We start from the raw sequence: 26,184 nt of genomic DNA, 5'->3' as shown, positions 1-26,184 counted from the left end.
AGAATGTTGACTCATATATTTTGCATCTGCATTACATATATTTTTTTTTTCATGGGGCAGTTATGTGTTTTAATATGACTTTCAATGCCTATGATATGTTTGTCACCTTGAGGTAGCACCTGGACCTTTCCCTAACCCTCTAACTCATTCTGGAATATTGGATTAGCCCATATTCATCCACATCCTCCACCTGCTAAGTGATAGGCCACATAAATCACATTTTATATACACATGCACAATAATAGTTATATGCAGCTTCCAAACCTCCCTCTGATAGCTGTCATTTCTTATCACTCCAGCTGAATATAGGACCGTTATGAAGGCGCTTGTGCTTGCTGTCTAAATGGAGACGAAGATGGAATGCAGTTTTGTTCATAATACTTAAGCTGCCTACAAAGGTCTTTGTGATTCTAAAAGAATAACAGAAGAAGAACAGAGATAGGCTGAAAGTGCAGCCTTGCTAACAGTTTTAAATGTGGTGATATGGGTTTTAGACATTTTGTTACATACAGAACTGTCCTATGATATACTCTCATAGGTAAATTTGTATTTATAAAATGTATGTCAGTAAATATAATAAGAAAAAAGCAACAACAGCTTTGGGAGACTCGGAGTCTCCCAAAAGCTAAATACACACGTTTCTCCCTGTGTACTCAAATGAACTGTCTCTCTTTGTTTTTTTTTTTTTTTTTTATTGTTTAGTTTCATGAAATAGCAAGTGCAGTTCTGTCACATCTAATTCGAAACGTAACAATGTTTATTTTTTTCTCTTATTAAAATGTAGACTTTCACCTGAGTGACAAAAAGTACATACCGTAGTTAATAAAACAATCTGAAATTACCCTTCATAACTGTGTGATGAAATTGCTGAAAATAGAGCGCATATCATCAGTCTCTTGCACGAAAAGAGAATTAAAATTGTCTCTAAATGGCATCAAATTGAGCTATAACAATGATAGGGAGGGCCCCACTGGCAGACAGCGGGATGCTGAGAAACCATTTGATAGACAACAGCACAGCAGGAGCAAAAAAAGACAGGAAGTAGTATTCCAGGCTACAGAGCCAAGAGACACGCTTTCACTCTTTTACTCCCAACAGCTCACAGTGCCAGAGACATGGGCTGCTGCACAAACAGATGGTAAGAAGGTGTGTGCATGTGCTTCTGAGTGTGCGCATGTGTGTGTGTGAGTGTGTGCCTGTGTTAGGAAGAGAGATCCAGGGAATGTGGTCGCTGTGTTGATGGGAGCGATGGGTGGTGACGCTATTCGGCTTTGCAAAAACATGAGAGATGGAGCAAAACTGATATAGGAGAAGAATATTATGTTGGAAAAAGACCCTCAGAGGTGTGTGTGTGTCTGTGAGTTATGACTTTCTTGTGCAGACTTCAATCCTTGTGTTGTTCTTTATGCAAGGTCCAAATAGATTGTGTGTTCGACTAGAGCGGCAATAAAAGTTAATTTCCATCACTTTGCATTCAGTTGTTGTACTGCTAATGTGTAGTATGGTAGTAAGGGACTTCTCGGTCTTGATAGGAAAAACACCCAACAGACGATCTTTGGTTGAGTGGAAATGGAGGAGAAAAGTTTTGGTACTGAAATACTGCCATCTACTGGAATCACTGTAATATCATAACATCAAATACTGCAATGCCATGTTCTTCATAAATGTATATAAAATTGATTGGGGTACAAACCAGCTGAATTAATTTCCATGAATTAGTTTAAAAATATACATATTGAAAGGTTGTCTTAAACAAAGGTTGTCTTATTTCCTTGTCTGGAAATTATCATTTATTGTTAAGACATAATTTGGAATATTTGAAGACAGTGTCAGAGGATTTAAAAAAATATTGAATAACATCTTCAGCACTGCTTTTTTTTAAACTGTATGTTTTATCATTTCAAGTTAGATTTCACAATACAGTAATGACACTGGTCTGTGAAGGGTAAAAATTAAATAGATAAAGTAATAAATAAATACGTACATTTTAGTACATCAGAAGTGAAAAGCCAGCAGTGTTTTTAATCTCTAAAATTATTTGAAACAAGAATGGATTTTTCCTCTTTAGCTTAATTTTTAATTAATTTACCTACCTGTGATATTAATAAAACCCATCATTCTGATAGCTGCGGTGAATCACACCTCTTTGCATACTGTTGTTGATTCTTTAAGGGCAAACGGTGACACACAGCACCATCTTGTGGCTTTATTAAACTGCTTTCATTGCATTTGCTTTCTATTCTGTGAAACTAGCGGAGCTGTAAATGTCAGCTGTCGGGAAGATGATGTACCATCTTGTTCAGAGATTTCAATTACACAAATCTTGACACTTTTCCTACAACAACATTTGACATAAATACTAGGAAAGGGCAACAGAAATGTGTGTGATTTAACATATCTACAGGGAATATCAATTACACTGTTATTATTTCTGTGGAGGTGTCCTTGTGGTGTGTGTTCCCTCACTTTTATATTCTGAGTAAGATTATACCACACCTTTCAAAAGGTACCAGAACCATTACCTGTCACGTGACTAATGAGCAGCCTGTGTGCAGTTAACGGTCATGAAAAATGCACCAGACTTAAATACCTCATCCATCGAGCCTCGAGACAAATCCATGCATCTCATTAAACAAATGCAGCAGCTCTGCCACTCTCTCTATATTATACCTCCATGGCTGAGAAAATAAAATTTATTTTCAATGCTTGTTTCTTCATAATCACAATGTAAACATAATGTTGAAGATTTAACATTTTTATTACTTCACATTAGGGGAGGCTTTAAAATATGAGCCACAAAAGTCCTTCATGGGGCTCCTGTTGACTTTGAATTGGAAAGGACACTGTAGAAAAATGGTGTGTCTAGGAAATTTTGGCGGTTATCGTAAGTTGTCAGTAATTATTGAATTATGCCATTTTTTAATGTTTTTCTGGTCTTCGATGACCGCCACTTCAATTTGTAATCCTTGTGTTTGTGGCTTAGAAGAGATTCACCTCGGAAAAGAGCTTGGTCCTATCTAACATGAAACAGATTTGATCCATTTCCCAGTGCATATCTGTCATTTTCAGACAAGCAGTTTTCAAAAGAAATATGTCAGCAGCTAAGGGATTAAGCTTCTCTGCTAATCACTAAAAGACCCAACCTGCCCGACATGTCTTTGGTTTGACAATGCAGTATGGAAAGCAAAACTCCTTTTCCATTTAGATGCTCATTTTGATCTGCTTTTATTCTTTTCATTGTACTGGGACAATCAGATGTATTAACCATTAACTTCATGCTCTGCTAAGTTACATGATTATCTTATGCCAATGAAAAGTGCTTTAGCAGAAAAAGCAGAAGATGGATTCGTTTCACAATTCTGTTCTACTGATTTTGAACAACTAGACTCATCATTCTTCATCCTGATTTTCGTCTTAAGAACAACCATAGAGAATTGGCAGCGTTTACTCTGCTGTGGGATAAAATATTGCATCTTCTAGGAGGTGACTTTCATTAAAGTAAATTGAAATATAGTATATTTCAATAAAGGATGGTGTTGTTGACAGCTCCTCTATAGTATACAGTACCCACTTAATGAACATTCCTGCCCTCACTTAAGAATCATAAGTAATGCTTACAGTCATACATCGTGCATGTCTGCCTGTACTTATCTGTGTGTGTGTGTGTGTGTGTGTGTGTGTGTGTGTGTGTGTGTGTGTGTGTGCGTGCATGCGTGTCAGCAGGCCACGTGTGGGATGAGTGTGATAGATTCCTGTTATTGTGGTTAGATATTTGTGGCGTACGTATAACAACAATTCCCCAGCCACAACTTATAGCAGGGTGAAGTTGAGCAAGATATACTCAGTGGCTGGCATGAAGCCATTGAACTTTGTAATAATTTATTGGCCAAAAAGGCCTCCATGTACCACTGTGCAATATTTATACCCTGCTGAATGCCTTTCCTCAGCTACATCATTTCACCAGGGCAGGGATTTCCTCCTAAGAGCAGGTCTGAGTGTTTTAGATATTCAATAAATATAGTGACCAATTTGTGAAGTCATCGAATAATTACATTGTCTGCTTACCGTTATGAATGTGGTCTCTTTTTCGAAGATAAATGAATTACCAGATGGTTGTCCTGCGTTTATCTAATCTTTTTTCCTGTATTTTACCATATTTTCTTTGGAGAGGAAAAAAAAACACAACAAAGCAAAACCTACGTGACATTAAGGATTTGACATGCGAAAACACAGCAGCAATGGTAGTCTTTTCTTTTTTTTGCACCATGTAAAAGCAATTTTTACTATATTCAAAGCCCAAATAAAAGAAATTTGCACGACAAAAAGGTTATTTTGTGCTTTTCATCATTGTCTAGTTACTAGACAATGCTTGAAAAGCACAAAATGATACTAGACTCTAGTATCGATCAGATGCACACAAACTATGTGTTTATACTCTCAAAACCTTTGAGATGGGTGCTAAGAAAAAAATCATCAAAACATCTCACTAAGAACGAGGCTTGTCCTTCAGGTTCATGCAGGTGCCAACATGTTGCCTGTTGCCGCAGTGTTCCCTCACCGACCCACCAATGAAATTATTGCCCCCTTTGTCCCAACCTGTGAAATGGAACAGAGAACATAAAAGTCTTTATTTGGAGTTTAAGTCATGTTAAATATCACCATCCAGCATAGTTCCCAGTGAAAGAAAGAGATGATTTTGCAAATTATTTGTAACCGCTGGTATGCATTTCAGCGTAAACCTTAGGTTCATGTGACGGTCGGGTTTGAAGCAGGATTATTCAATACCACACGTGTTTATGAGTGCACACGTGAGAATTTGATGAGTATTTTCAGTATATATTATATGTATGTGCTGCATAAATGCAAAAGTGCAACCTGGAATCTACTTAAGCTGTTTTGGCATCCCTCCAAATTGCCAACAGGGCTGAAATGAACTGTGTGCTATGCCTGACTGCCATGATACTCATGTGACCTCATGAAAGTACAAGTCCCTTCAAGCGGTATCATAAATCATAGACGCCATGGCTGGTCCACAACAGATATTCACAAGTGCATATTTACACGCAATCATTTTCTTGCTGAGCTCCAGTATGTAACTTTTTGAAGAGTGAAAATATAGTCTGATCCCGTTCACTGACCCTTGGTTGTCAGTGAATGAAGTTGTTGTGAGGAATTTAACATTTGCAAATTTGTATCACAAAGTAACTAAAATTGAATGACAGAGTGACTATGAATATGAAGCATCCTTGAACCCTGGACAAAACTTTCTTTACGATATTAAGTATAAATGGACAATAGCAGCATGAAGGTTTTCAGTGCAAAGTAGCAGTAGTGCAAAAAAAAAAAAAAGATAAAGTGACAATGTTTCAATATGTTATCAGCATATCCCACTGACTTTTGCACTAAACTGAAAAAAAAAGAATTCTGCTGCAACTCAAATATCAGTCTTTATCTGTGTGCACTTCATACTTACCATGGGATTGTGAGAAACGTCATCTCGATTCCTCTGCATGTCCAGTACATGCGGAGAAATTGACAATAAAGCTGACTTTGACTTTGTTATTATCGTTTTATGTTGCCCCTGGCTGTTGCTGTATCAGTTGTCTTTACACATCTATGTTTCACAAAATCTGGCTGATACCAACAATGAAAATTAGAATAGATCCTCTTTCAAAGTAGAGGAAACCACTATTGACTGTAATTCTTGAATTTACAGCAAAACTCTTAATTTTTCCAACTATGACCACATGTTACTCATAACTGTATTGTTGGCTGTGGTGTTGAATTAACTTGGCCAGGCTTGGAATCCCAATACTTAAGATACCCATCTAGGAATGGAGACGATATTTAGTTTATAATGCCTTGGTTCATAAAACAAATATAAAAAATTATTTTCCAATATATTTATAGAAGTATATTTACTAATTTTCGAATTTTTCTTTGAAATCATCTTTGCATCTGTCAACTATGATTTAAAGCAGTGGTTCACATCACTGTCTATTTTTTAAGTTATTGCCACAGGGGATCGAGGGCAGTGTCTGTGAAATGCTTCAAGTGAATAGCATAATTGCCTCCATGTGCTTTAACAAGTCTATTTAACACACTTGGGAAATATATTTGAGTTGCAATAAAAAAAAAAAAAAGTTGCACCAATGTTCCTCAAAACACTGGGTCAAGGCACAGATATAGCTCTGTGGTGATTTCCACGAAAAATAGCACACAGCAGAAGTCTGTTAGTGCATTTGATAAGTTCAGTGAAAATCCTATGGAGAGGAAAGCTGGAGGGTCCACTGGCTCCCACCCAGGGAACAATGACACAAACATTCTGATTCGAGCTGCATCTACAAGTCCACAAGGGGAAAGCACACTATGACATGATCAGAAAACCAGCACAGTGATAGAGGGCAACTGTTTCCTAGTTCTAGGTGATCTCAACTATACTTTTGGCATGATGATTGTCGATTGAGATAAAAGCTAATAAATAATATGTCCAATTGGAGGTAATTTTTTTGTTGTAGTTGATTATGTTGATTATTTGAGGTTTTTGCTTTACACGTTAATAAGCTCACACATTGTTGCGTGCTTGCAATTTTCATTCAGTGAACAGATATTTTTTTTCACAGGAAGCTTTTATGTTATACGCCCAATGCATTTCCTCAGACCTATTAAGTCTGTCTGTCACCTGCCTTTACACTGTGAGAATATCCAGTTGAGAAAGCCATTTTTGCATCTTAATGAGTCCACATTTCCTCTTACAACAGACAGGCAGAAGCAGCAGCAGCAGTTGAGAGTACTTTACTCCAGGGGGCACCATAACATTCTCTTTGTCTGCCACTTTGCTTAGGAGAGAGATTTCAGGACTCAGTCATGCTATTGGACGCCCAACTAATAAGGTGGCGTAATGGCAGCATCACAAATATTGCCATCTTAAAAAGTCCATGATAAAAGTGCTGGTGATTTACAGATTGTGACTGAGTCAAACCAGAAACTAATTAAAATTGAAAAAAGGTCACAAAACATTTACTTTATTGTATATCAGAGACTAGCAAGAGTAATTTCCAGCAACAGAGAAATCAATCTTACACAGAAATTAATGCTCTTTACAAATGAACTCTTTCAGTTTCACCCTGAAACCAATGTGCAAGGTCCCATTGTAACTTTGTCATTTTAGTATAAGCATTGACATTCAGTGTTACTCAAGACAAAAGCACTTTTTAACAGAGAAGTGTTTTTTGATATATTTTAGAATATAGAAAAATAGGAATATAGAAAGATCTCCTACCCTCCTTGGAATAAATTGCTGCAATTGCTGCTCCAGACTTGAACAGAAAAAGAAGAGAACTCCTCAGAACTCCCCCTGCAGAAAAAGAAATAGGTTAGGACACTTGATAATGTTAATGTATTTACTTAGTGATAAAATATTTCGATTAGTTTAGACCTCTGTTAAACAGTTGTTATGAATAAATGATAAATGTTCAAATATCGATGGATATGAATGAGACTTAAGGTTTACAAACACCTTTCATGGAAGACGAGGAGGAGATTTTCCATTCTGCATAATAAGAGCTGCTAAAAATAGATTCCTGCACAAATGCTGAAAGTATCTCACACGCACACTGTTGACAGGATGGCAAGATGGTTGGTTATATCACCCTCTCAGAATTGATGTCTGAAAATGATTTTCTTCTCCTACTCCATCATATGTAACTAAGTAATACATTTTTCATGCAAACAACACATACTCATACCCAGTGACATCACAATTTAATTATTGATTTTGTTATGATTTTGAACAACTTTCTTCACATTAACGAGTTGGAAATGATGCAATCAAATCAAAGTTTTATCTGAGGAGCCTGATAGTGTTTTTAAACACACGGACAGGCTCTAAGAGACCACAGATGCACAAATCTGTCTTGACAATAGCTCATGTTTTATTGTGATGTCTGTGAAACTATTTACCTGCATTTGTACATCCATTGTAAAATATCACAAAACCTCTTCGTCTACCTTTTTTGTCTTGCTGTTCAGTGACATAAACAAGATGCTGATCTCCAGCACACATCACCTTTCCACATCTCCTGTTATGAATTAATATTCTGTATCTTCAAAGCACTTCAAATTTGGGTCCGGGCTGACAATTTTCCGTGCATCTGTAATTCTTCTGCACATCCTCTTAATTTCGCTAAAGTACATGATATGCAAAAATCATATGTTTACTGTTGAGATCAAAGTTTCTTTCACCCCCTTCACTTAATTCTACCAATCCAAAATGAACTCTTTTTAATATGCAGGCCAACAAAGACTAGCTTCTGCTTGCATAACCCATTCGAAGCATACTGATTAATTAGCTTGTATAATTCTCTTAATGATTTAGAGAAACATCACCATGGCCACCCAGCCAGAAATGCCAATGGACACCTGTCGACAGCAATTAAAATCCCTATAAAATAACAATGGTGCCTTAGAGGTCCAGGTAATTGCTGGATAAATGCACATTTATGATGTTGTGACATACTCGCTGGCTTTGTGTGAAGAGGCATGGCTGCATCATTGTCTTTGTATTGACTAATAATTTCAAGAAGTACAAAAGTCAGTGGAAAACAGAGCTAATGAGGTGTTCACATAGCTATTTTAACTTACTTGCCGGCTCAACACTCCGTGCTCTTAGACCTCAAACTAGACTTGAAAAGTGATCTAAGGGGCTGAAAATGTGAAACCGGTTTTAGGTGTCAAAAAGAGCAAAAGGATCTGTTAACTCATTCTGTGTGAGCACATACTGCGAGGTGCATGACTTAATACATGTTCTTGCGGACTTTACAGTTTCCATTAAATGTGAGTCACAGCAGACAGTATCTCTACTCTCTGACAGTAGCATCAGCATTCCTGGCTGTACTCTCGACATAAATTGCCTGCTTATGACCATGCACTGAACAGTAACCAACAGAGACACAGCCTCTACTCCATAAACCACTAGAATGTTGAGATGGAAGTGAAGATGTTATTCATCCATACACATCCTCTAAAATATCAGTCAGGTGGGAGCAGCTACAAAGGGGAGAAAAAAGCTTTTTAATGTTTTTATCTATTTATTTTTTAATCACTGTACCATGAAAAACTGCCTGAAAGGTCTCTTCCAGCCATACATTGATGGTAATTTACTGCACATTTTGGTGCTGACAAAATGCAAGAAATATGATGCCGTTGCACCAAACAGCAATGGGTATATGATTCCGGTACGAAGAGTAACCTCAGTCTTTATTGGAATGTAACTGTAAAACAACTTAAAGACTATGATGAAGTGTCAGATGTGTTACCTCATTTATCAATGTAGGCTTTAATATTAAATACACTGACAGTTGAGTCACAAATATGAAAGCAGTCATTCATAGCTACATAATTACTTAATATATCTTGAGCCTTATCCACTATCCCAGGCGTCCAACAGGACCCCAATTTCTTTTTAATGCATAAGTTTATGCATTTGCAAGCAATTTAAACCTCTTGAGCAGTTTGATGAAGTACTTTATAAATACATGTAATATTATCATCATTATTGTTAATATAGCATTACATCAAGGTTCTTTTTTGATATTAAACATGCTGCTCTTCTTTTTTTTCCCAGTAAATGTAATCTAGAGTGATTAAAGTGGGTCAACTGAATTGAAGGCAAATAGTTCTTGGTTGCAAAAGTAACCCATACTTCCCATAAAGTTCCACAATACTGAAAAGTTTTCTTTTCAAGAAATGAGTTTTCCTCATCATTGTATAAAACAAGAACAACTTTAACATTAATGGCTGCTCATTGGTTGTTTAAAGTTTTGATTTGATCAGAATTTACACAACTTGGTGGCACAGTTTGAAACACTCTGAAAGGAATCGACATCCTTTCAGCACTGGCTCAGCATGGCATGGCATCGAAAACAGTGAGACTCCCATCTGGTAAATAATTGCTCAGAACAGATGCAAAGAGCTGGAAATGACGAGAGAAATTCTTGAATAATGCAGTAGAAAAGTGTGGTTCTGCATGGTTTACCCTTCTATCTTTTTTTTTTCTTTTTTTCCAAAGACTGAGTAGCTCCAGTTAATCAAGTGAAATAAGTCATATTCACATCTATTATAAAATAATTTTGGTGCCATTGCCTGGTTCTTTCAAAGGCTCTGAGAGAGTCAACATGAAGCCTCTCAGCAGGTCGCTGTAATATAAAGTAATGCAAAGCCTATTTGTAAGCAGGATCCACAGTGCTCTGAAACACACCAATTGCAAACACAGAGTTGATAACAAGCTGTTTGTGTTTGTGTCTGAATGTTGCCAGCAGGTGCAATGCTCTTCACTTGTGTGAGCAGAACATCACAGTCCCGAGTTTGACACCATTGTGTCAAAAACTCTGTGCTCAGCTTGTCAGCTCTGTTGCGCTGTGCCGAAACAAGCTGGCTAAAAATGAACATTTGTGAGGTGATGCCTTTCAGTTCTACCTCTCTCTCGCTCTGTACCCGCGGCAGTGGCACAGGGTAGCGTCACAGCTAGACGTAGATGGAATTAGTTATAGGTACTTAGTTGTCAATTCAGAATTGGCGTGAAGAGAAAACAAATAAATAAATAAATGACTAAAACAACTGCGAGATCGGGTTTTATTTTTGAGACACATTTGCATAGGGGTGCAATTGTCAGACAGATAATGCATTGTGAGCTGTTTCAGTACAAAAAAAAAAAAAACTTTACCGTCAAAGTTAAAAGAACAAATATCAAGTCCTTTTCTCATGGAGCAAGATTTTGTGCAGATTTAATCTTACGAACAAGAGTAACTGTTAGCTTTTTAGTGTCTCCAAAATACTGAGCCCTCTCTTTTTATGAATAACCTGAATACTTGAGATTAGATTTTCATTGCATAGATAAACCTCAGTTTCAGTTTGCCATCCACAATCAAATGCAGAGGAGCAAAGTGTATGTGTGTGTGTGTGTGTGTGTGTGTGTGTGTGTGTTGATGTGTACCTGTGCACATGATAGATAATAACTCATATGACTAAGGAAGATAAATGCAGCAAAGGGGACAGCAGCATACAGAGAGCAACTGCAAGAAATGAAAGTAAATATATTATATGCAAATGTGGAAGCGGAGAATATAATATTGTACAAGTGAATTGTAAACAAAACTACAATAACTGTGCTGTTTGTACTGTTGAGTATTTGTCTATACATATTGTGCTCAAATTAATATGCCTTCAGAAAGTTGCAGGGGTAATGTTGAATAGATGAGTCTGCTTCATATTCAAAGAGTTTTTCTGTTTGAAAACTTCCCATCACCCTGAAATGGCGCCTCCCCAAAGGCTTCCACAATTTGCTCATCTAGCTTTTATTAATCATTCAAATATCTCATCAACCTAACAGGATAAGCATGCTGTCAAAGGCTGCCAGGGAAGAGGAGTGTGCATGGGAGAGCGCAGGCTAGACAAAAATTGAGACCGTCGGTTCAGCTGCAAAAAAGATGAATGAGAGATGAGGAGTCAAAGAGGGTAATGGGTGAGAGATCAGATGAGATGATGAAACTGAGTATGATACAGGACGATGGAGCAAGGAAGGTAGGGAAGACACATTAAGGCTAAAGTGGGAGAATTTGACGTAGAGAAGCAGAGAGGAGGGGAAGGAAACATCCATGTGCCTTTAGCCCTCATAAGAAGCTCTATGCTACTGCATTCTGTCCCTTTTCCCAGTCAGCTTTTGAAAAGATGATTGCATTGATCATCTTCTTATACAACTGCTTTTCCTGTCACCGTATCACCTCACGCTCTTGTGATGACAAGTGGAGATGCTTTAAAAGGTTTCACTTATGTCTGGTAAAGGCTGCGTGCTGTTAGATTGCCCTCTGCATTTTTGCCTCCCATCAGTTTGTGAGACTGCTGCCAAAGCTAGCATCATATTTATTTATTTTCAGTTCTTTTCGCTTTGGCTCTGATGCAATAAAAAGGGGGAAGGAGGTGAATGAAATCTCAAAATTGTATTGAAATACTCATCTGGAGGCAGCCGTCTGGATTGAGGTTCTTCGTAATTGGACACACATGTTCATCAATCAACAGAGGGTAATTCTATCACCTGCATCACTTCCTTGACAGATACTCTATTTCTATTTCTATTGTCTATTGTAATACTCCTCTCACAACCCTGATCTTCCAAAGGAAAACCCCTCTGAGTATGGCAGGGATGAATAACATAAATAGATTTTCCTCTGCAGATTGCTTACATTTCCTCCACTATAAATCCACTTGTCGTTGAGTAAATCTTTGGGAAGTTTTGGGTGCCCGGTGTCTCTGCTTATTAGCCAACCAGGGATCAATTTATCACCTTTGAGGACAAAGACTTAAGGCGTCAGGGGACTCTCTCTATCCCCTTGATTTATGGAGTTGAGGCAGAGGAAGGGCATTTTTAGGTCATGCAACTTCTAGTAGGCACAGAGGTCTGACCCTCCCACTTTCTCCTTGCATTGAATTAATTTCTTTGGTAGTGAGAATGATCAGCAAATTAGAGACTTCAGGCTTTCTCAGGAAATGGCTGGGCTTTTACATACACTATCAAAGAGTAATACACACATTTCACAGACATCTTTAAATAGACTGAAACACAAAGTAGACTAACAGAACTCTTCATGTAATGGCATTGATGAACCACTAGTCTGTACTATTGGTCTAGCAAAGTCTCCCTCAATGCTATCTTTTTTTTTTTTTCTTCCATTGAGGGTATGTAAGAATGAAGCCGCTGCTCATCACCTGCGCTAAGTGGCTACCTTATCTTGGCAAAGAATTAAAGTCCAAGGTCCCTGCACTACAACACCCTAATTTGTAATTGTTCTTATGTTAATGATGAGCTGGTGATAACGGCCTTGTGGTAAATGTATTTCTTGTCAAGTGATACCGGTGAGGGTAATGGATACCGGCCGAAAATTTGTATCCATGCAACTCAGCCTGTTATTTAAAAAAAAACTCTGCTAAAAGAAGAAAATGTGAGAAACTCGGCATTGTGATCAGTTTGAGAAACCATCTGTTATATTAGAACATCCACTAGAGACCAACAGTGTGTGTTTGGATAAACAACACAGTATAAATAGAAATACAAAGCATGATCAAAAACATTTATTCCAGTTCTTTTGAAAAATCAAACTCAAATTCACACCTTTTTTCAAGTGTGCTCTTCAGTTACAAGCTCTGTACAGGTTTCACATCTTAGCTCACTCATGACTGTCCTGACTCTTGTCCATTTTCATCCCTCCTCATAACAAATGAGCCTGGACGACCTGCAGATTTCTCAAACACCTACCACTACTGCTACATCTCTGTCATCTTCCATCGCACGCACTCCTTCCTGCTCTCATTTCCTCTACCCTTTGCTTTTTCCACCTTGTTTAGGCACACTCCAGCCTTTCTTGTGTCAGAAAGCGTAAGACTCGCCGTTTGTTGAGTGGGCAGCAGGGAGCGGAGGAGGAGAGAGGAGAAATAGAAAGAAAGGCACAAGAGGAGGAGGGAGGAAGCAAGTTATCTAACTGGATTAAAGAAGAACAACGAAATGGAGAGCACTTAAAATACTTGTGACATGAGCCCTCCTGCAAAAGGGAGAGGATGAGTAACAATGGCTGAGTCACTCTTGAGGCTTTCTGTCTCAACACAATATGGTCTTGCTTTCTCCCTGAAGCTTTTCTCACTATTGCCACCTGTCTTTCTTTCATTATCCATCTATCTTCCCCTTTCGACCCAATTTTCACTTACTGGCCAGGGGCTCTGATGGATCTCTTAGGAGTCATGTTAATAATGTGAGACAGAGTTGCTTTAATTAACCAATGCAAGAAAAGGTATTCATTTCTGATGGAATTAAAAGGGCTTCTACCCAGCTTAAACTGTAAGCCTAAGGCAGATATTGTTACACTGAGGAGAGGAAAATGCATGGAGGAAAGAAATGGGGGGATGGGATTATCTGGATGAGTAGTAGTTTAAAGAGCAAAAATGATTTCAGACTCAGGGAGAAAAAATGCAGAAAAATATTGTAGTCTATAAGGCAAATCATTGTAAAAGTTGAAAAATATGTGAAACAACAACAACTCAATGTGCAGCTATGGGGTTGACAGACAATAAAGGATATGCGCTATTAAGAATAAGGTTTGGCCTTCCTGGCCCACTTATTCTCCAAAGCAGAGAAAGAATGAGTAGCTACACAATTATTTTACAGCAATGGCAAAAAAAAAAAAAAAAAAATCTCTGTTACCCGTAAGTGTTCAAATTGATAGGGCGGCAAGAAATAAGAGCAAACATCCTTTCCCATCCCCTTACATACAGGAATATGAAAGGTGGAACAACATGACAAACTTTCTCAGACTTGATCAAACTTCATGGAGAGAGTGCCACTTCAAACAACCAGCTTGCCTGGCCAACCTCTGACTAGGAAAGATAGCAGCTTTTTGGCACATAAACTGTATCAACCCGGGTCCTTAAACACCATATCCCTCTGTGCATATGGGAGCAGACCCTTCCCTTTCTATAAATCAAGACCTATCTTTCGGTGTAACATTGACAACTGCTTACATTTTGAGCAGATTTGAATGCAGCAAACTTAATGTGCTGCCACTTTCTATAAAAATATTGCATTTTGCGCATAATATGTGTGGAAGAAGTCTCTGGAGCTGCTGCGGCTGCTTCTCTTTTTATATCACATAACAAACATGTGACGGAAGCGGGAGAGAAACTCTCCAGCCTTTGTAAATAGGGCACCATTTGAATATTTCACACACGGCTTGTGCTTATTGAGCATTCATTCCTTTTGAATCAATGAGGCTTCCAAAATGGAGAGAGGAAAGTAAATATGTAAATGAAGCATATAAATAAATAAGAGAATGTGAATCTGTATGCCTCTATCTGCACACAAAGTGTATTCTGTCCTTCATCTCAGCAAGAGATAATGTGTCCTTGATAGTTATGTAAGAGTTGAATTTTAACGATTGTAAGATCATGGCTGTATGCACAAACTAATGACAACTTGGCAGTTTGGTAAATAAACTGGGCGCTTTGGGTTTTGGTGGTGACTCTCCACCGAGAGAAATTAAAGAACTTCAAGGATCCTAGACTTGAAACATGAGGGCACTCTTACATAGGAAATTGGTCTGCGCCTTAGTCTTTAGTTCTTAATCAAGACCTTAATCATTAGGCTAGGGGAAAAAAAAAAGTGGAATAACTTTAGGGCATAATCTATTGTTTGCAATAGGTGGAAGTGGGTATAAGGGGATTGAGGAAACAGTAGTTTCCCTTCACTGATGGGATCTGCAAAATCCTCAGTGACATGCTCTGAAATATTCTGAATCTCTACTGGGAAAATCCTGATGAGTGACAGTAAGGGACAGATGGAAAAAGCAGGGGAAGAACAACGTAAAAGCGCGAGAGGATGGCACACCAAAACAGACAAATAAAAACCAAAGAAATGATCCGCAAGATATGCTGCTCTGTTAAAGGTGATTGGGGAAAACAATATAGCAAGCTTCACCGAGGTGTAGTGATGCTCGGGTTTTTGCAAATATGAAAAAGTCAACACATCTTGGCTGATAAAGGATTTAGTCTTAAAGGAAAGAGAGAGAGAGAAACGGAACAAACACAACTGAGCGAGGGGATTGGAGGTTAAAAAAGTTTCAGGGGAAAAGATAAATGAAACAAGAGGGGGGAAGAATCAACAGGAAAAGACAAAAAGGAGGCAAAGGGCATCAGGCTTTCCATGTTTGTGAATCTAAGCTGTGTGTCAGATTGATATGCATCACCGTACACTTGACGTATGACTGACAGAGTGCAACAGAGAAAGTACCATTTCTGGGAGGCGAGAGAGAGAGGAGGACTAGAAAAAAATGCAAAGAGTAAGGAAGAAACACAAAGATGTATGATGGAATATTAAAGTATGGGCGCAACCTGAAAATGGTAGAAGGGGGAAAAGGAGAGGCTTCATGGAAGAGAATCTGTGCACCCACAGTAAGGCAATTCACTTCTATTGATATCGATGGAGACGACAAGGGGAAGAGGAGACATTCTGAAAACGAGGAAAGTGTGCGAAAGAGAGATAGAGGCTCTAACCCTCCTTTGGGAGTAAATGAAAAAAATGAGAAAGACAGGGGAGATAGAGGGAGTGAACATGAGAGAATGGCGTGGGGAGTAAGAAGAATGTGGAATAAAAGAGAAAGTGAGCGGAGAAGAAAAACGCTAGAAGTGGAAGCAAAGATCAAATTAGAGAAGGAGATGGAAGGAGAGACATTCTGAACAAGAACTATCTCACCAGAAAACACTTATCTACCAAAGTGCAGACAGTACATTATCTCCTCTGGCACCAAAAACAGCCTGAATCATCAATAAATGAAATTTGGCACAGGTAAACACAACAAGGTGTTTTGAGCAAAGAGGTATCAGCACTGACGAACGGAATGTGATGGAGAGAGGATACGGTTGTGCAGATGATTTCTCATTATCAGCTGTGTGTCACTTATCAACACAGCGTCCATCCGAACATTAATTAATGTAGATAGCCAAATACCAAACCTGGTGAAATACTGTGATGAGGGATTAGCTGGAATAGCAAATGGTCTGGCAGGCATAACTTTGTCCCTCTGATTAAGTGGCAGAGAAAGGACTGGAGAAGTATGTCTGGATAAGTATCTCTCTCTCTCTCCTTCCCTCAGAAGCTCAACTAGAATGGCCTTAATGAAGTTTTTTTTTTTTTTTTCTTCCTCTTTTTCTTCTGCCCTGTGCCCCCATTCTTCTAGCTTCCCTCTTCTCAGTCGCTTAGCACTGTCCTAATTCCATTCTGATTGATGGGAAGGGGAAGAGGCTCATTAAAAATGGCTTTTCAGTTTGTGATGCTGTTGTTTTTTTTCCATTCAAGACACATGCGTATATGTACAAATTGTGTATAGACAAGTTTGTATTTTATTTTATATGTGATTTCTTTGATGGGGGGCTGTTTTGGAATAAGGGGATTGAGAATTGTCATTTTTCTGTGATGCTGAGCATCAAAGTTTTTCCCTCAGTTTGATTTTCATAAAATCACAGAGGAAAAAACAGTCACTGAAATAAACAAGAATGCCACTGCTATCTTTTGGGGAGGGAGAGGCTGGGCTTGCAGGATTGGCAATGGTTAAGCTATCATGTGTTTGAAAGCATAGGTCTGTGCGAGGTGTTAATTTGATGTTGGAGAAGAGGGAGAGGGTTTAGAGGATTCTATAATGTATTGCATTTCCTTTCTAGAAGAAATAATCTTTTAACAAACCAAAAGTAATTTGACTAAATGCCATCCTTATTGCAAAGAACATGGTAATTTCTTGTAGTAAGAAACAGAAAACCAAACTACCAAATGAGTGATTGGCGCTCTTGGTACATTTTTTTTAGATCACATATGTCTCAAAAAAAGGAAAACAGAGACATTTCTCGATTAGATTACATTTAAGTTGAGACTTCTTGCATGCTTCAACAGCTAGTCATATTTGAAGTAATCATAACGAAAATATTCTGGCGTTACTCCTGACATAATTGACTCTACAGTCAGTGGTTACTGATATATCTATTTACTATTTTGATGGTTTGTTTGTGTGTTTGTTGTCTAATGACTACTTTAAATAAAGTAAGCAGATTAGGTGCGCTCATTAAAATTTAGTTATGCATGCATTCATTCAATCGTAATCAGTACCACTTATCCTGCACTCAGGGTTGCAGGGGCTTACAAGCCCATCCCAAGTGTCACTGGGCGAGAGGTTCACCCTGGCAAGTTGCCTGTCGATCACAAGGCTGCATATAGAGACATGCAGCCCTTCATTTCCTCATTCACACGTCTGGGCTTCAAATTATTATTTGGACTGCGGGAGTTAAGGAACGGACGAACCCAGGCAGACACGGGGAACACTTGCAGATTTTAAATTGAAACTCAAAGGAATAATATTGTTAACTAAAGAAATGTAGCTTAGCACTAATATAATGGTTTTGACCCTAAAATAAATATTTTATTAAAAAAAAAACACTTGTCATTTCACCTCAAATATTCTTCAACTTTTCCTTGAGACCCTGATGTTGCTCCTGCTTCTCATGCTCTCTCTTCCTGATGTTATCACTTGGGGTAGTTACACCCACCACTACATTGGAAGTTAGAAGTCCCACATGACCTTGGCTCAGTTGTTCTGAATCACCTTTGGAGGTGTCTTCCACGTTGACCCTGGGACCCCCATACCATACCAGCCAGCTATGACACAGTATGTATGCCTTCCCTGCCAGCATCTTACAACCTGCTGTTATGGGCTGTGATGTCTAACGGGAATCATTGCACAGTCAGTACCTTGTACCTTGTAAATATATATATGTATGTATATATACACACATTTAAAAGCTGCCTCAGAAAAAAATCTACTGACTCTATTCAGCAATGTAGCCACTGCTGTGTTCAAGAACATTTGCATATATTACACTGCCAACTTTGCATGAAGGTAACCAAATCAATTTTCGAGCCGCCACTGCACTGTTGGGTTTAAACAGAAATTAAATCCACCTGCACCGTCAGCAATCCTACAATGGTTTGGGAAATGTCGAAGCCAGAACAGGAACCTCGTTGAATTTTTTGTAGATTTAAATTTTTGAAACTCAAACTGTGATTGCAAATTGAAATGTGTGGCTTTAAAAGTTTAACAACAACCCTATTCTAAAGGACGGTTGATAACTACTCTAAATGTAAAATCTTGACAAATGCTTCATGCTATGAGGTGACAGGTCAGAGATATTTTATTTTATATTACTATTACTATTTTTAAAAGTCCTAACGTTCAATTTAGTGTTCATCCCTTGCTGCATCGCTAAGCAAAAGGTATCTGCATTTCACTCAACCCCCGGAGAGGTTAACTGGCATAGAAAACAATTATGTAGGCTGGAACTATGGACTACAGAAATCATTGTAAATGTGTGGAAAATTGTTACACGCTCAAAACTGTCCTTTTTTTTTACTTTACATATGCAGCCATTTATTCACTGTTATAATTCCATAGTAGTTGTAAACCAATAAGTTATGTTACATCACGTGCATGCCACTTCTTGGGACTAGTATCCTTTCATGCAATCTGCAGACCATGAGCTCAGTACAACTCATTAATATGTGAACGTTTGTGCCACTAGAACAGCATGGACTTTACATGTGTCAGTGCACTAAGAAAACTATCCAGAGTAAATTGAAAGGGATATTTCTGTGGCCATTTCAGATTTCAAAGTTAACAATACCATCCTCGTTTTTACAGTATATGTATTCTAGTAGACCCTTTATAGAATCACATCACTAAATTAAAAGCAAAATATGAGAGGAAAACATGGGGGATGTCTCCTGAGTGTCATCTTGTCTGGCGTGGAATTTGGTTCAATCCAACACATTAGATAGCCATTGCCTTTTTGCTTTCTTTTTTCCCCCATTATATGCTGTGCACACAATGCTGCCAATTAGTTAATGGCAGACAGTGCAATCTATTTGGTTCAATTCATCACATTTGCAATTCAAGGCAGCAAAGAAAGTGGGAAGGCACTTAACAAGCCCAGCACATACATGATTATGGCCCTGTAGGTGACAGTGATGGGCAGCTTATCTGAGAAGAATGTTTCTCGAATATTGTAATGCACACAGACACGCGTATTTAAATACTTGGAATGTCTTACAGTCACCTGCACTTGACGGCTGAAGTGTGCTTGAAAGTGAATGCAGCTGCAAACGGCAATCTCTCGAAGGGCAAGTTTTTCTACATGCCCAAATTATTGGCAATTTTTTCTTTCTTTCTTTTTTATTTATTTCTGTCTTTTTTTCTTTCTCGTTTTCCTTTTTTACCACATTCACATAACAAGACCACACTGAAAAACACCACACAAAATTTGTATTTCTTCCACAGTTATCACTGTAAAATCATCAATGTGGGTAATTTGAAAAGTGAAAGCCTCAAAACAATTGTGTGCATCCAGTTTGTGGTTTGAAGTGATAACAGGAGGCATGGGGTGATGAAGTTCCAAGCTTGCATACAAAATAAGCAAGAAGGAGACTACAGTTGTGTAATTCTAATAGTAATCGTTCAAATCTGAGGAGAGATAAAGGCACTTAGAGCCTTGAGAGTGAGCTGCATGCTTATTGTCTTGACTGGCACTGTAGTTAACATCTGTGATGTATTCTTGGGCACAAAAGGCTCAAAGTTGAGCGTTTTTAAAGGAGCTCGTCACTATTGATTTTGCGCTAAGAGTAGCTTCTCAGGTTCATTATATGGTAGCTCTCAGCCCTTACTTTAGGCAGCCGAGGCCACCACACAAACACGGGAGCAGTGCATCTGAATTCTTTTGTCTTTTGAAACAAACGATTGTTTCAATCTTTTGCTGTTTTGCACTATGTGGATATAAAATAAGCCATGCGTAATGGACAATATCAGAATTAATCGGAGTCCCAAAGGCTGAAATAAAAATTAATAAACATTTTAAATGAGCCAAAAATGGGGCCTTTGGTGCTTAGTTGTTGGACGAAGGCTCAGAAGTAATTGCCAAGGCTTTCTCGGGCTTGATATTCGAGGAGGAGTGTTTTTTTCTGTGGTGTTTGAGTCTGTGGCCTTTTGAGTCTTAGCTGTCACAGCAGCTAATAATCCCACATTTTGATGTGTTTAGTTTTGCTGCAGTTTTTGCCATGTCCATCATATAGTACATGACATGTCATTCAGTATGATGCTGTTAAAAAAATACATAATCATGTATGTATTAATTTATGTTCGTTGATGCATCTTTAGTGCAACTGGAGAATGCGACAAAAGTCAATAGTGTAAGTCTGCATTACTTATCTGTGTGGGCCTCTGTTATCAGTCATAATATCCAGGGAATTCAGTCAAACATCAGCCATATCTAAATTGCACAACAAAGATCAGAATGTGCTTGAACAGATGGCTGATTGTTTGTGGTGGACTTGCATAGTATAAGACAGGCAAAAGTGTAAACATCAGTGAGAGCAATCAATATCTCATTAGGGTGTCTGCTTTAGTTCATGTTTTGTCACTTTGCATTCTCCACGCACACACTTTATCCAATTGCTAACCGCAGCCATGTGGTAGGGAAGGCAATGCAGTGCAAGGCACAGGATACAGGAAAATGCTCATTCACTGATATCCAAATGCTCCTCGCACATTTGCTCTGAGTCCATCATCCTGTGATATGATTGCCAGTTTGAAAAATGTCCAAACACCACAACTTATCCATGCACTTGAATTTCGAGCAATGCCGTCATCCTCTTTAACATATTTTTAGATGGAAGGAATTGGGGACACAGATAGCTGGTGGTGCTTGTACACTGGCAGATAATGCAGGATGAGCCTCAGGCATAGGAGGGCAGAAACATTCCTCTTGTCACTTTAGATAAGAGAAAGGAAATGGGACTGGATGCTGAGGGACTAGCTAAGTGCTTGTCGCTGTCCCTTTAACTTTCTGAGAGCAGGCACTCTCGTGCATCTGAACTGGCAGATGCCCATCTCACTGCAAGCAGTCCTGTGTGGAGTTCATTCCCAAATGGGCAGTTGGAGAGTGAGGTTGATGAAAGGGGGTGTAAAGTTTCAAACTGAATTGTGCTCTTAACTCTCTCTATATTTATATATCTCTTTTAATTCACAGAACTGGAAAAGTGCAGTCATAGATTAAGGATGCACGTCAACACGAATAACTTCTCAATAGATCCCGGCAGCCCTGAAAAACCAATGAAAAACACTCATGAACTACACCCTGTTCCCATCTAACTCATCCAAATTAGTTTATTTAAAATAATGTATGTTTTGTATGTATGTTTTAATAAAAAAACAATCCCTATCATTATATCACCACTGTAGCGGAAGACAATATGAAACAGGATAAACACCAAATATATTTTTGATTCTTTATATGGGCCTCAGGATTTCCAATTGAGAGCGCATTTTTACTCAGTTTAATATTGATTGTGTTTGCTAGTATTTGATGTGCTGCTGTTTTTAGTGATCCTTGAGAAAAGGAGCTTGGATGAATGTTTTTTGAGAATCAGATGTGCTGTACTTAAAAGGGAAACGCCACTCGTTTTTGGCAATGCTCGATTGGGCCAGCCTTTAACAACATTATTAACAGTCTCATCTATGATCCCCTATGGCAAGGACAAGGCTTTGGTTAACGATGCTGTAAACACTGCAAGTATGCAGGTCATCTGCTCTAATGGCTGCTGCTTGGATCAGTATTCACTTAAGTTTTTCTGATGCTATTACATTGTTTCTATATTATTGGCTGTAGCAATGTTATCAGCTGAGATGTTGTTACATGACTTTCCTGATTTGCAGTGTTATGAAATGTAAGAATTAAAGGGCTCGTAGCTGGAATGAAAAAGAAGATTTGATAACAAAAAAAAAATACATTTTATAATGGAAGTAGTGGATATTATGTGTGTTTACCCTTAGAGCAAAGAAAGGATCCCAAGGCCCGAACTACAATATTTTTATGCATCTTGAAACATTGCTAGGCATTTTGTTTACAGTGTACCTTGACTGATAAATAACTGCCCTCAAACAGTCATTAACAAGCCTGAAAACACCCTACTCATCCACCTCCATCCCACTGGAAGGTCAGCTGTTATCCAAAACGTGTTTATTTTGAGGGTAATTGCATCAGATTGAGCAGCGAAACACCGTCACCTTCTGCTGGCCTCTTGCAAGATTAGCACCAAGGCCATCAGCAGGATCAATCAATGTGCCAGCCTATGGCTGCTTGAGGGATGAGAAGGTCAATGTCTGTGATATTACTCACATCGAGTGTGATCTGTTGTCAGGACTCTAATTTTGTGAAGGATAAATAATAGAGATAGTTTATGGACAAGAAAGGAATAGATTGACATTTGTGATAAGATGACAACCGCACAAGGGATTGAGAGTCCCTGGATGGTAATCAGATCAGTTATTGGTTTAGTCCCAGGTTTGTCCAAGAACTGTGTCTACATGTGTCCTTGAGCATGTCGCCAAATCCCTAATTGTTTCTGATTCGCAGATTTGTACCTTATGGTTTGTGTGTGTTTGTTTGTTTGTGTGTGTATGGGTGGATGTAGTTGAAAGAAGGACTATTATGGTCAGAAGGTATATAATTGAGTATCAAAACAGTATCTTTAAAACAAAGAATGACGCATATTTTGATATCTACACCCTATCAATTACCTCTATCCATGACACTCAATCAGATACAACTGATTTCCAGTTCACTGTATCTTTTCTGTATTTTTCATTGGTAGCGAGACAGATGCGGTACAAAATGAGTTCCTTCTGTTTTACTTTAAAACTTGTGTAAGCAAAATAACCTGTGTAGATTCATTTTCACTCTTCATGAAAGGATATGGCCACAAGTGACACTTAGTTCAGAGTAGATCCAATTCTTATGAGATAACCTTTACTGCAGCCTGTCAAAAGAGCCCACCTATAGTATGATATAAATGCATTTGACATATACTGTATGTCTGTGGAGGTTCTCAGTCATCCAGGTCATGGAAAATTCTTGTTGAAATCTTCTTGTCTTACATTACATTATAGTCATTTGGCGGACGCTTTTATCCAAAGCAACTTACAAAAAGTGCAATTCAGACAAAAGGTGCAATTCAGTAAACTGGACTTGAATTTCTTCACTTGAAGACATTTCACCTTTCATCTGAGAGGCTTCTTCAGTTCTAATGACCTGTGGGGAGTTTCCCAATGAAATTGCCAGGTTTTTGGGTGTATCTAGGTTATGGTGGCTTGTTGTGTAAATGGAAGAGCGGATCTGCAGGACGTAGGTATAGGGGGAGGGGGGGTGTTATGCTAATGGAGTGTTGTTTGTTTGAACAAAGGAGCAACTTAGTGGGATTATCTGGACTGGAATGTGAAAAGATAAAGCTGAACATGCTTTTGTCCAGTTCACTTACTTTACTTGAAATAACTTATTGGCAAAATAGGAGACCAAAAGGTCTGCATAGTGTAAGTACAGGTATGACTACAAACCTATGTTTCCATCAGAAGGCAGACACCTGGTCTTTGGCCTAGCCCCTCAAAAGAAGACATGGTTTTGTTCCTTCAATGCTTATATATATGTATGTGTGTGTGTGTGTGTGTGTGTGTGTGTGTGTGTGTGTGTGTGTGTGTATCAATGCTGAGCACACCCCCTGACAGACTCAGATCATACCCTGGAAAAAGCTGACTAATCTCAATGCTGGAATGTATTAATGTTCAATAAAAGCTATTCATCAGCTTAAACTCTCCTGTAAGTTCAAACTAAATTGAACCAACTGAGAGAAATCAAAATGACTTGAAGTAAGTGCAGCTCAGCATCTGGCATGGAATGAGTAAGAAAGATAGAAGGTGAAAAGTTTGCAACTGTGTGTGACTTGTTGGCTTGGCTTTTGTCCAACATTAAAATGTAAGATGTCCTTGGCAGATCATCCACATTGATTATTAATTGCTCTGGATAACATGAGGGGTTGGGAGGAAACATCAAGAAAGATTTAGTCCTCGTGTTGAAGAAGTTGACTGAATCAATGATCATTTTTATTTGATTTAAAGCGTGCGGTTTTCAAATCTCATAGGCCACTACTCGAATTGTAACCCACATACGTACATCCCCATTAAAAATCACAACTAGATATGAAAAAAAGAGCCTTGTTATAGCTTTCCTTTTTTGGGACTTACCAGCTGTGTAGTCAAGGGATCGTTACAATGGAGGAGACTGATAGAGATCATAAAAAATAGAGATAGGAGGTGAAGCATTCACTATATTTCTTCGCATGGTGTCCAGGCCCGTTTTTTACCTTAACTGCTATCCCCTCCCCCTACGTGAGCTGCCACATTACCGTGGTGGACGGGTTTGCGCATCCCAGTGATCCGGGGAGCTATGTTGTCGGGGGCTTTATGCCCCTAGAAGAGTCACTGAAGGAAAACAGATCTCAGATGAGGGACTAGACAAAGCGTGGCTCAGAAGACCTTCATGAAGAACACAAACTCTGGTCCTAGTTTATCCTTGCCAGGATGCAGGTCACCAGGGCGCCTTCTTGGAGCAAGGCCCTGGGGCAGGTCTCGATGGTGAGCCCCTGGTGGCCAGGCCTTCAGGCCATTGGGCTCGGCGGGCCACAGCCCGAAGGATTGTCATGGGTCCCTCTTCCTCTAGGCTCACCACCCACATGAAGGGCCAAGGGGGTCGGGTGCAGAGCAAGATGGGCGGTGGCCAGAGTGGGTGACCTTGATGATCCCATTTTTGGCTACAGAAGCTGGCTCTTGGGACATGGAATTCAACACTTTCCTTCAGAATAAATAATGTTGTTCTTATTCTTATTCTTATTCTTATGGAATGTCACCAGCTCTGGCAGGGAAGGAGCCTGGGCTGGTGCGCAAGACTGAAAGATTTCGACTAGATATAAACGGACACACCTCTACGCACAGCGTGGGGTCTGGAACCAGGCCCCTTGAGAGGGGCTGGATGCTTTTTTACTCTGGAGTTGCCCAAAGGGAGAGGCACCGGGCAAGTGTTGATTTTCCCCTGGCTCAGGGCTTGCACGATCAGGGTTGCCTCCCTCCACCTTCAAGTGGGGGAATGGGTTCTAACCGTTGCCTGTGGCTATGCACCCAACAACAGTTCAGTTTACCCACCCTTCTTGGGTTCCCTAGAGTGGCTGCTAGAGAGCGCTCCTACCGGAGACTCCCTCGTTCTACTGGGAGACTTCAATGCTCACATGGGCAACAACAGTGCGACTTGGAAGGGCGTGATTGGGAGGAACGCCCCTGCCAGTCTGAACCCGAGTGGTGTTTTGTGATTGGACCTCTGTGCTCGTCCATAACAAACACCATCTTCAGGCATAAGTTGTCCCTGTATGAACGTGGCACCAACACACCTGAGACCAGAGTTCTTTGGGTTCTCTGTGGTTGTGTCGTTGGACGGCTGCATGTCCTGGACACTCGGGTGGAGAGAGGGGTGGAGCTGTTAACTGATCACCACTTGGTGGTGAGCCGGCTGGTCATCAGCCAGATGGCTGGGGAAGATGTTGGTCAGACATGGTAGACCCAAACGTAACTTGAGGCTCTACAACCATGTCCCAAGGGAGGTGGGGGACACTGAACCCCAATGGGCCATGTTCCGTGCCTCCATTGTTGAGGCAGCAGACCAAAGCTGCAG

The 26,184-nt window shown here is 39.3% G+C and overlaps 1 long non-coding RNA gene across 1 annotated transcript in view; it reads right to left on the bottom strand.

Moving 5' to 3' along the window:
* LOC147223624 (uncharacterized) overlaps positions 1-26,184 on the bottom strand; it is a 202,496-nt gene that overhangs the window by 61,936 nt on the left and 114,376 nt on the right. Inside the window, exons 5-6 of the long non-coding RNA XR_015107582.1 lie at positions 7,283-7,357; positions 4,488-4,596 (exon numbers count right to left, since the gene is read on the bottom strand). This is a non-coding gene — a long non-coding RNA (uncharacterized LOC147223624). The remainder of the gene's footprint in view (positions 1-4,487; positions 4,597-7,282; positions 7,358-26,184) is intronic.

Source organism: Fistularia commersonii, chromosome 19 (assembly GCF_037954325.1).
Source record: "Fistularia commersonii isolate RoL2024-O1a breed Wild chromosome 19, RoL_Fcom_v1.0, whole genome shotgun sequence".
NCBI classification, from domain to species: domain Eukaryota; kingdom Metazoa; phylum Chordata; class Actinopteri; order Syngnathiformes; family Fistulariidae; genus Fistularia; species Fistularia commersonii.
This window is presented reverse-complemented; position numbering and strand designations above follow the sequence as displayed.